This window comes from Populus trichocarpa, chromosome 1 (assembly GCF_000002775.5).
Source record: "Populus trichocarpa isolate Nisqually-1 chromosome 1, P.trichocarpa_v4.1, whole genome shotgun sequence".
In the NCBI taxonomy this organism is placed as follows: domain Eukaryota; kingdom Viridiplantae; phylum Streptophyta; class Magnoliopsida; order Malpighiales; family Salicaceae; genus Populus; species Populus trichocarpa.
In genome coordinates this window covers 45,368,932-45,385,184 of record NC_037285.2, presented here as the reverse complement: position 1 = coordinate 45,385,184, position 16,253 = coordinate 45,368,932, and the positions used below count along the sequence as shown (strand labels likewise).

Below are 16,253 nucleotides of genomic sequence, written 5' to 3'. Positions count from 1 at the left end.
ATCCTTTCAAAAGAAAGGTTACCCTTGTTGTAACCCATTTTTGGGTCCCCACAAATAAAAAATATATATATAATAATAATAATAAAAAAAAAAAGAAAAAAAAAAGAATTTGAACAGTGTCGTTTTGACACTGTTCCTCAACCCGAGGCCCCATGCCGTTGGAGTTGAACCTCGACAGTAGCACCCAATGGCCGACCAGCCGCCGCTTGCCCTGCTCCCATGCGCAACGGTAAGAAGCCCCACTCACTTGGCTCTATAAATAGCACCCAACACAGCAGTACAAAGGGGGGGGGGAAAAACTTTTTGAAACAGAGAGAGGAAGAAGTTTAAAACGAGGAGAGTTTTGTTGAACGGAGGAGAAAGAGGGAGAGCACCCAAAAAACAGTCCCCCTCCTGGCCATTCCCCTCTCTCGGCCATTTCTTCCCTGCACCCGAAACAACCTTCTCTGTCAACGGAGCCCCAGACCGACCTCATTTTCTCCTCTATCCCAGCAGCGGCAGCAACACCAGGAGCCGCACCAATGCTGCCAACGCCCTCATCATCTCCTCTAGCCCAGCAGCAGCAACACCAGGAGAAGAGCAGCAGCAGCAACACCAGGAGGAAGAGCAGCAGTGGCAACACCAGGAGCAGTTGCAGTAACACGCCAACTGCACCAGCATTGCCAAACGCCACCACCATCCTGCCTCAGTTCATCACCTTCCTCCCACCCGGCGTTGCTGCTTGAAGAAAAAGGGAGCGCCTGCCTCGCGAGCAGCAGGGGAAGAAGAAGAAGAAAACAACTGCTGTCATCGGGCGTCCTCTCCATTGCCACCAGCACCATCAAAGCTGCCAAACAACAGCAGAACCACCGCGAGAGGGAAGAGCACCATGAGAAACAGAAGAAGAAAGGAGAAGCAGAGGAGAACAGAGTAAGGGAAAACATAGTGAAGAAAGGGAAGAAAAGCTCACCACCGTCCAAGCCATTCTCCGGTCAGCAACCGCCAGCAGCACCGCCTTCAGAGCCACCACAGGTCAGCCCTCTGCCCCTTATCTCGTTTTACTGTTCATCTTCTTGCATGCGGAACGTGCACTGTGCACGTTCTGCAAGCAAGAAAATAATTAGCCGGTTACTGTACATGTGCATAGTAACCAGCTAATTAATTAACGGGTTGCTATGCGTGTACAGTACCCCGGTTACTATGCGTGTACAGTACCCCCGATGTACAGTGACCCCGTTTACTGTTGTTTTGGGCTGGAACCCCAGCCCATGCTGCTGGGCTGAGTCCAGCCCTGTAGAAAGTAGACCCGTTTTATTTTGGGCCGATTTCGGCCCAGTCTCCTTTCGGGGCCGGGTCTGGCCCGTTCGAACAAAAAATTCTTTAAAAATTATTTCAAAAAAAATGTAATTTTCTCTAAATTTATTACTGTATTTTGATCAATATCGGTTTGTATTTTTATACTGTAAAGATACAAATCCGATATTAAAATACCTGGTTTTTGTCAAGTCTTCAAAAAAAAAAATGTTTTGTTTTCATGCATACGGCCTAGTCTCTCCAATATATATATATAAATATTATAACATCATATTTTCACACAACAAAGGAAATTTCAAAAACAATATATATATTAGCATGCATTTTGGCTTTAATAACCAGTTTATTCAAGCCATGAGAACTAGGCCAATATTTCAAAAATTCTTAAAAAATCTTTTGGTCTTCTTTTAGTATTTGGGATTACGAATTTATACGTAGAACGTATTCCTGATATTAAAAATATGTTTTTTTACATAGACGTTAGAACGGTTAGGCTTTACCCGATAAGATAAGGACCTCCTTATTGAGGAGGACTTTTCTTGAACTATCAAGGGACCAACAACTAGAAATACAATAACACCTTAGCTTTTTTTATCAGACAATCAAACAATGCAGCTTACCTTAGGTAGGGCGTATTTGGGGTGCTAATACCTTCCCTTTACGCAACCAGTCCCCGTGCCCGATCTCTGAGACCAGTTAGGGTTCCTAGTGACCAAAATACTAGGTGGCGACTCCCACACCATTTTTCACTACTAAGAGACAACGAATTCCTTGTCTCCCCACATTGACCAGATATATATCCCCCCATCACACATTGTGGGTGGACGATCGCCGCGACGTCGCGCACGTGCGACAGAATGGCGACTCCACTGGGGACCTTGTGGACTAAGCTTTGTTTTTGTCTGATTTGTTTTTGTTTTCGTGTGTTTATTGTTAAATATAGAACTGTCTCATGCGTATATGCTTTAAATATTTTTACACATTGTTCATGCATTATATAGAACTGTCTCATGCATCACATACTTTGATTATTGAGAGCACACACAAACTTTAAGTTAAGTGGGGGACTAGCAGCTTACCTTACGACTGTTAGTCAAGGTTTAAGTTTGTGTAAACCCCAACTCTTCGCTGAGTGCTTAGACTGGTAATAGTTGGTACATGTGCCATCTCATTGCCTACAAGCCCCCATATTGCCTCCACGAGGGCAATCACTGGGACAGCAAGAGACCCCTTTTAGAGACCAAGTAGTAAATCTATCCTATGTCTCACATAAAGGAACTAGAACCTACCTTTAGGTTGTATGCTCCATAATCTCTTTTGCATCAAAACAAGTCTAAACCTAAAGGTATTTTTCCCAGGACTTGTGAATGAAATGGCCACCATTGCTAAATTTTCCATCATAGAATACGAAAAAATTCTGAAATGTCACAATTGACTGAAGGAGACTGCCTCAGAAGCGATGCTAAGAAGTTGTCACCAATCAAGAACCTGAATTGCATTATGAATGAGGTGACCAAGTTAGTGACTCACTTTCAGAATGTGGATGAGGATGTGTTTTTTAGGAAATATAGACGTTTGGTAGAAATCGCAAGGGTAGAAGTTTAAGCAGAACTGTGCGAGCCTTAGTTCATTTTTGGGATCCAGACTACCGGTGTTTTTCTTTTGGAAGCATAAACCTATGTCCTAATATAGGATGTTGACTGAGTTTCCAAACAATTTGTATAGGATTTATTTTCCTTTGAGATTTGACAAGATCACCCCCGAACTGTCAAAACTGCTCAGAATTGCCTACTTGGAAAAGTTTTTGGAAAAAGAATGGTACCGGTCTGAAGTGGAGGATGTTAGAAATTGAACTAGAAAAAGGTCAGGATCAGAAATAGAGTATATTTGGCCTTGTGTTGTTCCTAGGCCAGACGAATGTAGTGAGTTTGGAGGCCGCTGTTGCTTATGTAGAGTATGAGAATACACAAATCAATCCAGTGGTTTTTTAATTTAGTTGAAACTATCGTGACACTTAACCATTGTAGGAAGACCGGAAAAGGAGCAATGAGGCAGTTGTTGTATATCTAGATGGTTAGCCACATCGAAACAAAAAGGCCTATCTTTAATAATTTTTCGTGGTTCACCCAAAGACCCCTGAAGTTGGTAGAAGAAAAGAATGGGAAGATCTAGGCAACCAGGTTTGGGTTGACAAATTAGAAGGTTTGCCTAATAGTGATTTCAGTGGAGAGCCCCGTGGGTCACTATAGTGGATGTCTTGGTGAGTTGTGGGCAAAGACGCTGGGTGCTTTTGGTAAGGATCACAAGTTATGTAAGTTATGCTCCTACCCTTGTGGTAAGGCAACTTGGGGGCATGCAATTTGTTCCAAGGACTATAGGAATTGCTCAATTCTTTGGTTTGTTCGAAGATCCCATTGCACAAGAAGTTGTGGAGATCATCAAACAAGATTGGAAGCATCTGGTTTTGGTTGAGATAGGAGGTTTAAAGGATGCAAGTGCAAGTGAAAGATATGCAAGATGGAGAGACTTAACTGCTTCAGCTAATAGAAGCCAAATCTCCCCAAACTATAGAGGAGCTTATTAAGAGGAAAATGGTCAATAAGGAAGACTAGTGGAAAAGTTTCGGATAGAATTGAGCAAAAGCAGAAAGGATGAGCAAATACAATCTATTGATGCGAGGATAACAAAGCTTGAGTTAAAGCTAGGTGAAGAGAAGATTACTAGGAAAGAAGTGAGAAGGAGCTAGGAGGGATGAGTTTGGATTGGATGCAAAGTTGCTTTGAACTTGAAGCAATGGAGATTGACTTTAAAGATTGCCAAAGAAGCATAAAATATACCTAAGAAAAATCTACACAAGTTCAATTCGAACGGATGGAAGGATTAGGAAGACCATTTGATGGAGATTGTAAAGGAAGAGAGTAAAAGGAAAGGTTTAAGGCTATTGAAGCAAAGTTAGCGGTTAAGAATGAGATAAAAGTTATGAGGATAAAACTTGACAAGGAGCGCGAAAAGGTGAAGTATTTGGACAATAAGCTAGCAGCAATGGAAAAATACAAGGATTAAATAGACGCTAGCAATGCTGCTTTGAACAAAACCAATATGTTGCTCATAGAAAAGATGACCAAGACGAATGAGCAAATGGACAAAGTTGTTGCGCATGATCGGATTATTAGAATCCATGCATGAAAAGTAGGAGGGGACAGCATTCGCTAGCGCCGAAGCCTAGCTAAAACCGATGCCTTTCTAGGGAAGATTGAGAATCGCGGCTTTGCCTGTTTATCTTTGGCTAGAGAGTTTGTGGAGGAAAGGTAACAAACTTGTCAAGCATTAGGCATTGACCCATCTTCTTATGCAAAATCTGTCTCTTGGTGAACATGATTCAAACAAACGACTCGAAAGGCAGTACTCCTAGCAATGTAACAAGAGAGCCTATGTTTATAAGGTGGTGGCTGTTATTCGTTCACAAGAAGGCTGCATCCGTACCCAATATACAAAGCATTCTTATGACAATCATGCATTATGTCATGCATTTTCTTATACATCTATGCACGCATCAGACCTAGAAACATAGATCCTCCTTCTAGAATGCACAACACTCAATTAAAGAAAAGGATGGAAAATGAAGAAAGGTTACACCCAAAAGCTCAGTACCAAAGAAAGCTTCATGGAGTTTGGAATGATGTTGCGCACCTAATCGGTTTGCTCAAGCAAATGTTTTGAGACAATTTATTTATTTATTTATTTTTTCCTTTAATGAGATCATGCATTTTCAAAAGTTCATCTTGATGTTTTTACACATCACTTTCCGTTTTCAAATCGGATCTTTCAAAACAAACATTTACACTTTACACTAAGAATGAATGGCCAAACTTAAGAAAACATAGTAGCTATAGAAGAGGAAGAAGTGGATGAAAATAGGACAACATGAACAAGCTTGGAAACCCGCCAGAGAGGAATTTGAAACCATAGATGCGGGCAATGAAAAAATAAGAGAAAAATTGAAGATATGGACTATGATCACTCCTAAAGAAGGAGAAGAGTTGATTACTTTGAGATTTTATGGATGTTTTTGCCTGGTCCTACAAGGATGTGCCTGGTTTGTATATGGTACCACTAGTAGAAGGATGCAAATCGGTTAAGAAAGAGTAAAGGTAGAAATTGAAAAGCAGTGGAACACCGGTTTTCTAGAGGTAGTCAAATATCCACAATGGGTGTCCAATATAGTGGTATTACCCAAAAAGAAAGATAAAATCAAAGTTTGTCTACCGCGCATAGATATGTTAGTTGACAATGCAGCATATATCTCCACATATTTTGATGGATTTCTAGGTTACAATCAGATAAAAATGGCGTAAAGGATAAGAAGAAGACAACACCATGGGGAAACTTTGCTATAAGGTCATGTCATTTGGGTTGAAGAATATTAGGGCCACCTGCCAAAAGGGCCATGGTAACTCTATTTCACGACATGATGCACAAAGAGATTGAAGTATAAGTGGATGACATGATTGCCAAACCTAGAGACGGAGAGAATCATGTCCAAATATTGAAGGAATTGTCTTGAAAGACCAAAGAAGTATAAGTTGAGGCTTGACCACACAAAATGTTTATTCGGGGTGAAATCTGGAAAGTTATTGGGATTTATGATGAGTGACGAAGGGGTAGAAGTGGATCCGGGTTAAGTAAAAGCTATTCAATCTATGCCACCTCTCAAGACTGAGAGTGATATAAGGAGGTTCTTGGGAAGGTTGAATTACATTGCTCGATTGATATCCCAATTTATGATCCCATTTTCAGTTGTTAAGGAAGAAGAATCTTGGAATTTGGAATAAGAGTGAAAAAAAGCTTTCGAGAAAATCAAGCAGTACCTACTAAATCTACCCCTATCTATCAAGCTGAATTGCAAAATGGCAAGTTATACTAGCTGAGTACAACATAGTATATATGATAAGGAAAGCCATGAATGTCATTGCCGATCACCTAGCTGACCATGCTAGAGAAGATTAAAAGTTAGATATGAATAGTTGAATATGATCAGTGAAAAGAGATTAGCTGCAATCTGTCATCATCAAAGATGGCCTAATCATATGATAAGAAGGTCCGATCTCGAGGATTCCATGAAGGAGATTTTGTACTGAATATAGCCTTTACCAGAAGAGGATCAAAGTAAAAGGACGCCAAACAATGAGGGCCTTTACATGTTAAAGAAAACATTCTCGAGAGGAGCTTTATTTGTTATCTAGGATGGATGGAGAAGATCTAGTTAAACTTATGAATGATGACTCTATAAAGAAATACTATGCTTCCCAATCAATAAGAAAGGTTCGGCCATGAATTCTCTTTGCAAGGAACCTTTTTTTATATATATATATATATAAAACATATGATCTCAAAGCATTTGAAATCTTTTACTTAAAAGAATTGTTTTAACACATGACTAAAGAGATGACTCCATCAATTGGAGAGAATCAAATTAAATCTAAACTTGACATATTTTTCACACCCCACACTGTGGCAATAAATTATATTTCATGAAAAGTTTTACGTGATTTTAAAACGAGATGAGAGCCCGTAGATTTGAAAAGATAAGTTAAAGCATTTGACGAAAGCATGACAAAGAAGACAATGACAAGTCATACATTTTGAAAAAGCTACTTGTAAAAAGTCGAAGACTTCTTCTCAAAGATATGATAGGTAAAAAGAGGCAGCACGAGAAATGAATCCAGCATACGACTTCAAAAGCAAGCTCATATCAAGAGAGAGTTTCATGAAATAGAAGAAGATGATGGGGCCTATGTTTCAAAACCAGGTACAAATGCATGCATGGCATCTAATCATAAATCATTGCATATATGTTTTTTGGATCATTACAGGAGGAGACCTTAATGCATTCCAACAAAATTGGAGGTGAAGAAAGAATCATTGAGTTGATTCTAGAACAACAAGAAGAGAAGATAATAATTTTCAAACCCTGCCATCAGGAAGAACGACATCGAGCAATCGGTTAAAGGGAATCGCCAGATGGGATTCCAGGTTGACCGATTTACAAAATAGATTTTTTTGGTTTTTGATTAAAGGAGATCGCCAGAAGGGATCTCATTATTTCAGCTTTGAATAAAAGGAATCGCCAGATGGGATTCCAAGTTGATGAAGGTCGCCAGATGGGACCTCATATTTCATGTTGGTTAAAAGGAATCGCCAGATTGGGATTCCAAGTTGATTAAAGGAGATCGCCAGAAGGGATCTCGTGTTTCGCTATTTGGAGGTCGCTAGATGGGACCTCGTATTACATGTTGGTTAAAAGGAATCGCCAGATGGGATTCCAAGTTGTTTGGATAAAGCAGATCGCCAGAAGGGATCTTGTATTTCGATGAAGGTCGCCAGAAGGAACTTCATGTTTTAGCTTTGGTAAAAGGAATTGCCCGATGGGATTCCAAGTTATTTGAGATCGCCAGAAAGGATCTCGTACTTCGACATTTATCAAGGAAGGTCGCTAGAAGGGACATCGTATTGAAACTATTTCTTAGAAAAGCATGGAGTTTACTAAGAATTCTTCCCCTTGGGTAGGTCACCCATACAATGAGACCATTATTTTTCTTGGGTTCGTCACCCATACAATGAGACCATCATTTTTCTTGGGTTAGTCACCCATACAATGAGACCATCATTTTTCTTGGGTTCGTCACCCATACAATGAGACCATCATTTTTTTTGGGTTCGTCACCCATACAATGAGACCATCATTTTTCTTGGGTTAGTCACCCATACAATGAGACCATCATTTTTCTTTCTTGGGTTCGTCACCCATACAATGAGACCATCATTTTTCTTGGGTTAGTCACCCATACAATGAGACCATCATTTTTCTTGGGTTCGTCACCCATACAATGAGACCATCATTTTTCTTGGGTTCGTCACCCATACAATGAGACCATCATTTTTCCTGGGTTCGTCACCCATACAATGAGACCATCATTTTTCCTGGGTAGGTCACCCATACAATGAGACCATCATTTTTCCTGGGTAGGTCACCCATACAATGAGACCATTCTTCATCTTTTTTTTACCTGGGTAGGTCACCCATAATAATGAGGCCATTCTTCCCCCTGGGTAGGTCACCCATAATAATGAGACCACTCTTTCCTTTTCCCATTCGGGCAGGTCACCCGTCATAATGAGACCACATACGTGTTTTTGTATTTAGGTTATGGGTAAAGGAATCGCCAGATGGGATCTCAAGTTAGCCCAACCACACACAGAATAATGGTTCTGGTTAAAGGGGATTGCCAGATGGGATCTCAGGTTAGCCCAACCACACACATGATTTTGGTTCTGGTTAAAGGGGATCGCCAGATGGGATCTCAGGTTAGCCCAACCACACACAGAATAATGGTTCTGGTTAAAGGGGATCGCCGGAAGGGATCTCAGGTTAGCCCAACCGTAACATCGATATTAGCTAAGGGAAATCATCAGATGGGATTTCAGTTTGGCCCAACTACAAATATGGATTTTTAGTTAAAAGAGATCGCCAGAATGGATCTCGGATGGAATGCCAGGTTAATCTAATCCAAGTTAGAGGTCAGGGGATTGCCGGATTGGGATCTCAAGAGGACTAAGTTTTGATCATTTTTTTCGGGTTGAAGGCGAGCTGCTGTAAAGACAGTTCCAGATAGATCAAGCTTCGACAATATCAGTTTCGGAAGTTCAGTTTTGTTTATCTTTATAAAACTTACTACGCAAAACCCATGCTGCTTCGTAAGCATTATAAAGAGGGGGCATCTGTTGTAACCCATTTTTGGGTCCCCACAAATAAAAAATATATATATAATAATAATAATAAAAAAAAAAAGAAAAAAAAAAGAATTTGAACAGTGTCGTTTTGACACTGTTCCTCAACCCGAGGCCCCATGCCGTTGGAGTTGAACCTCGACAGTAGCACCCAATGGCCGACCAGCCGCCGCTTGCCCTGCTCCCATGCGCAACGGTAAGAAGCCCCACTCACTTGGCTCTATAAATAGCACCCAACACAGCAGTACAAAGGGGGGGGGGAAAACTTTTTGAAACAGAGAGAGGAAGAAGTTTAAAACGAGGAGAGTTTTGTTGAACGGAGGAGAAAGAGGGAGAGCACCCAAAAAACAGTCCCCCTCCTGGCCATTCCCCTCTCTCGGCCATTTCTTCCCTGCACCCGAAACAACCTTCTCTGTCAACGGAGCCCCAGACCGACCTCATTTTCTCCTCTATCCCAGCAGCGGCAGCAACACCAGGAGCCGCACCAATGCTGCCAACGCCCTCATCATCTCCTCTAGCCCAGCAGCAGCAACACCAGGAGAAGAGCAGCAGCAGCAACACCAGGAGGAAGAGCAGCAGTGGCAACACCAGGAGCAGTTGCAGTAACACGCCAACTGCACCAGCATTGCCAAACGCCACCACCATCCTGCCTCAGTTCATCACCTTCCTCCCACCCGGCGTTGCTGCTTGAAGAAAAAGGGAGCGCCTGCCTCGCGAGCAGCAGGGGAAGAAGAAGAAGAAAACAACTGCTATCATCGGGCGTCCTCTCCATTGCCACCAGCACCATCAAAGCTGCCAAACAACAGCAGAACCACCGCGAGAGGGAAGAGCACCATGAGAAACAGAAGAAGAAAGGAGAAGCAGAGGAGAACAGAGTAAGGGAAAACATAGTGAAGAAAGGGAAGAAAAGCTCACCACCGTCCAAGCCATTCTCCGGTCAGCAACCGCCAGCAGCACCGCCTTCAGAGCCACCACAGGTCAGCCCTCTGCCCCTTATCTCGTTTTACTGTTCATCTTCTTGCATGCGGAACGTGCACTGTGCACGTTCTGCAAGCAAGAAAATAATTAGCCGGTTACTGTACATGTGCATAGTAACCAGCTAATTAATTAACGGGTTGCTATGCGTGTACAGTACCCCGGTTACTATGCGTGTACAGTACCCCCGATGTACAGTGACCCCGTTTACTGTTGTTTTGGGCTGGAACCCCAGCCCATGCTGCTGGGCTGAGTCCAGCCCTGTAGAAAGTAGACCCGTTTTATTTTGGGCCGATTTCGGCCCAGTCTCCTTTCGGGGCCGGGTCTGGCCCGTTCGAACAAAAAATTCTTTAAAAATTATTTCAAAAAAAATGTAATTTTCTCTAAATTTATTACTGTATTTTGATCAATATCGGTTTGTATTTTTATACTGTAAAGATACAAATCCGATATTAAAATACCTGGTTTTTGTCAAGTCTTCAAAAAAAAAAATGTTTTGTTTTCATGCATACGGCCTAGTCTCTCCAATATATATATATAAATATTATAACATCATATTTTCACACAACAAAGGAAATTTCAAAAACAATATATATATTAGCATGCATTTTGGCTTTAATAACCAGTTTATTCAAGCCATGAGAACTAGGCCAATATTTCAAAAATTCTTAAAAAATCTTTTGGTCTTCTTTTAGTATTTGGGATTACGAATTTATACGTAGAACGTATTCCTGATATTAAAAATATGTTTTTTTACATAGACGTTAGAACGGTTAGGCTTTACCCGATAAGATAAGGACCTCCTTATTGAGGAGGACTTTTCTTGAACTATCAAGGGACCAACAACTAGAAATACAATAACACCTTAGCTTTTTTTATCAGACAATCAAACAATGCAGCTTACCTTAGGTAGGGCGTATTTGGGGTGCTAATACCTTCCCTTTACGCAACCAGTCCCCGTGCCCGATCTCTGAGACCAGTTAGGGTTCCTAGTGACCAAAATACTAGGTGGCGACTCCCACACCATTTTTCACTACTAAGAGACAACGAATTCCTTGTCTCCCCACATTGACCAGATATATATCCCCCCATCACACATTGTGGGTGGACGATCGCCGCGACGTCGCGCACGTGCGACAACCCTTACTTGTGTGTTTTTATTTGATTCAAATGCGATTATATTTTGGGCTTATTTGTAAATTTTTGTAAATGATTAACATCGGTCCCTAAAAATAGGAGATACGTTAAAAATGACATCAGTCCCTAAAAATTGGAGACTCGTCTGAGTTACCAAAAGAAATAATGGATATAATCCATTATATTTTGGGTTTATTGGTAATTTGTTTTTTTTTAAATGGTTAACGTCGGTCCCTAAAAATAGGAGACACGTTAAAAATGACACCAGTCCCTAAAAATTAGGAGACTCGTCTAAAATATTGACGTTTGTCCCTAAAAAGGAGAGTTACGTCTGGGTTACCAAAAGAAATAATGGACATAATCCATATTTGGTATTTACATTTTTGACATCGGTCCTTTTAAAAAAAGAGACGTGTCGACTTTGATTTTTGTATTTTTTACAACATGCAAGAAAATTTACAAGCATTTATATATAAAAAATATCAAAAATACCAGTAGAAACCCCGAAAAATTACCTGAGTGCCACTGTATAGGTAAAATACTGAAATACCCTCAAATTTCTCTGAAAATCACGAAAATGCCACTGGCGGCGCGTGTGGCACACGCGCGGCTACTGTTGGAGGCGGCGAAATTTTCCGGCGGGATTTCTGGCCAACCGATGGTCGATCCTGGTAGATCTGATGTCGAGGGTTCTGATGGTGGTGGTCTTGACGGCCGTTGATAGCTGACGAGGGAGAATCGTCGGTTTGAAGCTTCGGTGGCAGCCGACGATCGCGGCCCTTTTCCGGCCAAACGGGGCGGCTAAAACGATGAAACCGACCGGGGATTGGCTTTATATGAGGATAGCGACCTTTCTGTGGTGGCTTGGAAGCTTTCGATGGCCGGATATGGGAGATCGGAGGAGAGAGAGGGAGTCGCCGGCGAGAGGAGAGAGATGCTCTGGGTTATGCTATGGTGAGAACGCAAACACGGTACACCGGTGCAGCTGAGGCCTGTGATCCGTTGGATTTATGATGGAAAGATCGTGCGGCGGTGATTGGCCCGATTTGCAGGTTGATTGGACGGTCCGGATGAGCGGAGCTTTGATCTGGTGTGGCGCGGTGCACCAAAGCTCGGTACACCGGATGACGTGGCGCAACGGGATCAAATCTTGGAATATTTCAAGGGCTGAGATGTGTTTGGGTTTTAATCTAGTGTGGTAAGCCCTATTGTATCCTATTAAGTCAACGGTTCAGATCTAAACACTATTAGATCTAACGGTTAGGATATATTTGGTATTTTTCATATTGTTTTTAATAAAAATCAATATCCTACTCTCGTGAAGAAATAGTAAAAAAAACCTGAATAGTAAATATGTAATCTCTCTTCTTTTTTTTTTTCTTCCCTTTGTTTTTTTTTTTTTTGGTTGGCGCACTGTCACTGGCTATTTATAGCCAATGAGAGGGGACAGCAAGCATCTGCTTTCCATCTACCTTAAATAAAAAATTATATTAACATACCTGCTACTTGTATAATTAAACTGCTCCGTTGAAACAAAATTTACATTTGAATTATTGATTTTGTTTTATTATATATAATACTAAATATTTATATAGATAAAATTAAAAATTCAAATCAGTATTAGAAAAAAGCCCGATTCAACCGCTAAAAATCAATTTTAAATTACCGAAAATTATGTTGAAACATAAAAAAAACTTTCAATGGATATAAACCCGGTGGACCGGGTTTTGACCAAAAAATAATAGGTTTGACCCAAAATGGCATGAAACTCATTTTTTATCCTGGTCGACATGGTTTGACCCGTATTGAACCGGTGAACTCGGTTTTGGTCAAAAATGACGGTTTTGACCCGAAACGGCCCGAAACTCATTTTTTACCCTGGTCGACATGGTTTGACCCGTACTGACCTGGTGAACTCGGTTTTGGTCAAAAATAACAGTTTTGACCCGAAACGGGCCGAAACTCATTTTTTACCCTGGTCGACATGGTTTGACCCGTATTGACCCGGTAGACCCGTATTGACTCGGTAGATTCGGTTTTGATGGAAAGATGCGGTTGACTCGAGAAAAATATATTTTTGAATTTTCCTTTTTCTTAATTTTTTTGGATTTTTATAAATAATAATAGAAATAAAATAACATTTGAGAAAATCTTGGTGGATCCAAAATTGGGTTACAACAGTTGCCCCCTCTTTACAATGCTTACGGTGCAAAGGCATTGGAAAATTCATTTTCTTTTGACTTTGCATAGTAAGTTTTGTAAAGAAAAACGATGGAAGTGTTGAAAAATGCACAGATTTTTCAGTTGGTCTAATTCTTATGGGCGACCTGCCCAAATGAAAAACATGAAAGTGTTTTCATTATTGATCTTGTGAAATACATGAAAGTGATTTTAGATTAATGTTGTGAAATACATGAAAGTGATTTCAACAACGGTTTTGTGAAATACATGAAAGTGATTTCAACAATGGTTTTGTGAAATACATGAAAGTGATTTCAACATTGGTTTTTTTGTGAAATACATGAAAGTGATTTCAACATTTGTTTTCTGAAACACATGAAAGTGATTTCAGATTAGCATTGTGAAATACATGAAAGTGATTTCAACAATGGTTTTGTGAAATACATGAAAGTGATTTCAACATTGGTTTTTTTTTGTGAAATACATGAAAGTGATTTCAACAATGTTTTTGTGAAATACATGAAAGTGATTTCAGCAATGGTTTTGTGAACCGACCCGTCTGTGAAATACATGAAAGTGATTTCAACATTTTTGTGAAATACATGAAAGTGATTTCAACAATGAGCTTCAGGGTTGATGAAAAATTCTAAAGGAAGTCATACCTGTATGGTTGAGATCTGATTTGTAAATCGATCTCAGAGATGATGAAATCTTCTCAAGAAAGTCTTGTATGTACGGTTGGGATTTGATTTGTAATTGGATCCCAAAGATGAGGAAAGCTTTTCAAGAAAGTCTTGTATGTACGGTTGGGATTCGATTTGTGGATCCCAAAAAATGAGGAAAGCTTCTCAAGGAAGTCTTGTATGTACGGTTGGGATTTGATTTGTGGATCCCAAAAAAATAAGGAAAGCTTTTCAAGGAAGTCTTGTATGTACGGTTGGGATTTGATTTGTGGATCCCAAAAAATGAGGAAAGCTTCTCAAGGAAGTCTCGTATGTACGGTTGGGATTTGATTTGTGGATCCCAAAAAATGAGGAAAGCTTCTCAAGGAAGTCTCGTATGTACGGCTGGGATTTCTGCCGTTCAAAGTGATGGTAGAAGTAAATTTCTTATAAATCACGCAGTATTTGGCAAAAGACATCATCAACTTCTTGCATTTTCAATACTCTCAAAGTTCTCAACTTTTGAAGCTTTAACCATGTCTTCCTCTTCTTCCAATGCGAACCCAAACCCTGTTCCTGAAGTAGAGCCTGCAGTTTGGCGTACTACCTTTGAAGTGAATGGTCGTCCAGTTACAATAGAGGATACTGTAATGGACAATGAAGATATTGATGTAGCCGTGGCCAGAGACATGATCCTTCCTCGTGATGAAATAATGTTGGCAGCCAGGACCGATATTGAAGCAGTGAATCAGTCACTTGCTCTTAGTATCAGAGCTACTTCGTCTTTGGTGAACGTTGCAGAGCGTCTTCATGCCAGAAGACTTGAGTTGAATACTCAGGTTCTTGATCTCCAACATCAGATTGAGAATTTAAGGAATAGACTCCGTGATGAGAGACGTCACAGAAACAACTTGGAGAGGAGAAACCAAGAGTTAAATACACGTGTTGACTTTTGGAGGGACTATGTTAACACACGACACCTCGAGTTCGAGGAAGAGATGGAGCGCATGCATAAACAATTTGAGGAATTCCGAGGCATGATTAACCACCAAGATGAAAATATCCCTGATCGTCCTCGCACTGTTTAGCATTTATACTTGTAAACCCCTTTTCCATGAATAAAAATCCATCTTTCTTGTCTTCATTTATGAATTTTGCTTTTGTGGAATTGCCATATTTGATGTGATTTATAAGAACTTCAATTCATGTGAGTCTCGTTGGATCCCAGTGGGAATTTTGTTTCGTGAAATATCTGCAAAACAAATATGCAATGCTCGTGAAGTTAGATGATATGCAATGCATCTTACCTGTTTTTGAAATATAGGTTCCCCCCTCTTTGATGCTTCATCGTCATGGGGTGGCTTTGTTTGCATTCCAAAGCCTTCTTTGTTCTTTCGATGTATTGGCTCATTCATGTGCTAGCCACCTGCTTAGTTGTAAATGCAGTGCCCATCTTGGGCTGTCCGCGATAATTACTGCTCTCACTGTTTATCAAGCTTGACAATGCCCCCAAGTGTAGTGTTGCTTGATTTATCATTAAGAAGCTTAACAAATCGTTCATCTCCTGGATTCTTTCAAGAATTGTTCTCTGATTGATTGTGCGCATCGTGCCAACACCCATCAAGATTGTCAATCAGTTATGAACTCGACTTCAGTTGAAACATACCCTTCAAGTATATGCGGTCATCCACTTTCATGGAACTGTCATGTCATTCAGACCTGCATTTCATACTTTGCAGTAAAAAGCTCATCGTTGTATGCTCAGTTTCTTTCTCAATAAGTTCTTCTCAACTCATTTAACCAGATTGTGAAAAGAAGTGTCTCGGCCTCATCAATGATGTTGCTTTTATCACCCATAATCATGTGGTGCAGTGCACATTGACTTCAAATCAGATGGTCTCACGGTCAGTCTAGGTGGGTGCGGTGCATCCTCCCAACATTCATTCACAGCAATTCATGTGATAACATCTTTCAATAGTCATAGCCATATTGGAGATGATAAACCAAGATGAAGATATGAAGATGTCCTTCAGGTACATCTTTGCTCTCAATTGTTGTCCCCAGGAGTGTCGAGGAGAATTGATGTCATTTATGTCAGGAATTTGCAAACTTGGTCGATGTTTTTCTTGTTTGAAAATCTTTCTTATTTTGGAATCAAATCTCACATTTCAAAGGTCATGTCTATTCAAGTATGATTGTTGAAATGAAATCAGAGAG

The 16,253-nt window shown here is 40.5% G+C and overlaps 1 protein-coding gene across 16 annotated transcripts in view; it reads left to right on the top strand.

Annotated features, from left to right (window-relative positions):
* LOC18096055 (uncharacterized) overlaps positions 1-16,253 on the top strand; it is a 691,470-nt gene that overhangs the window by 500,165 nt on the left and 175,052 nt on the right. The gene's annotated exons all lie outside the window — the stretch shown is intronic.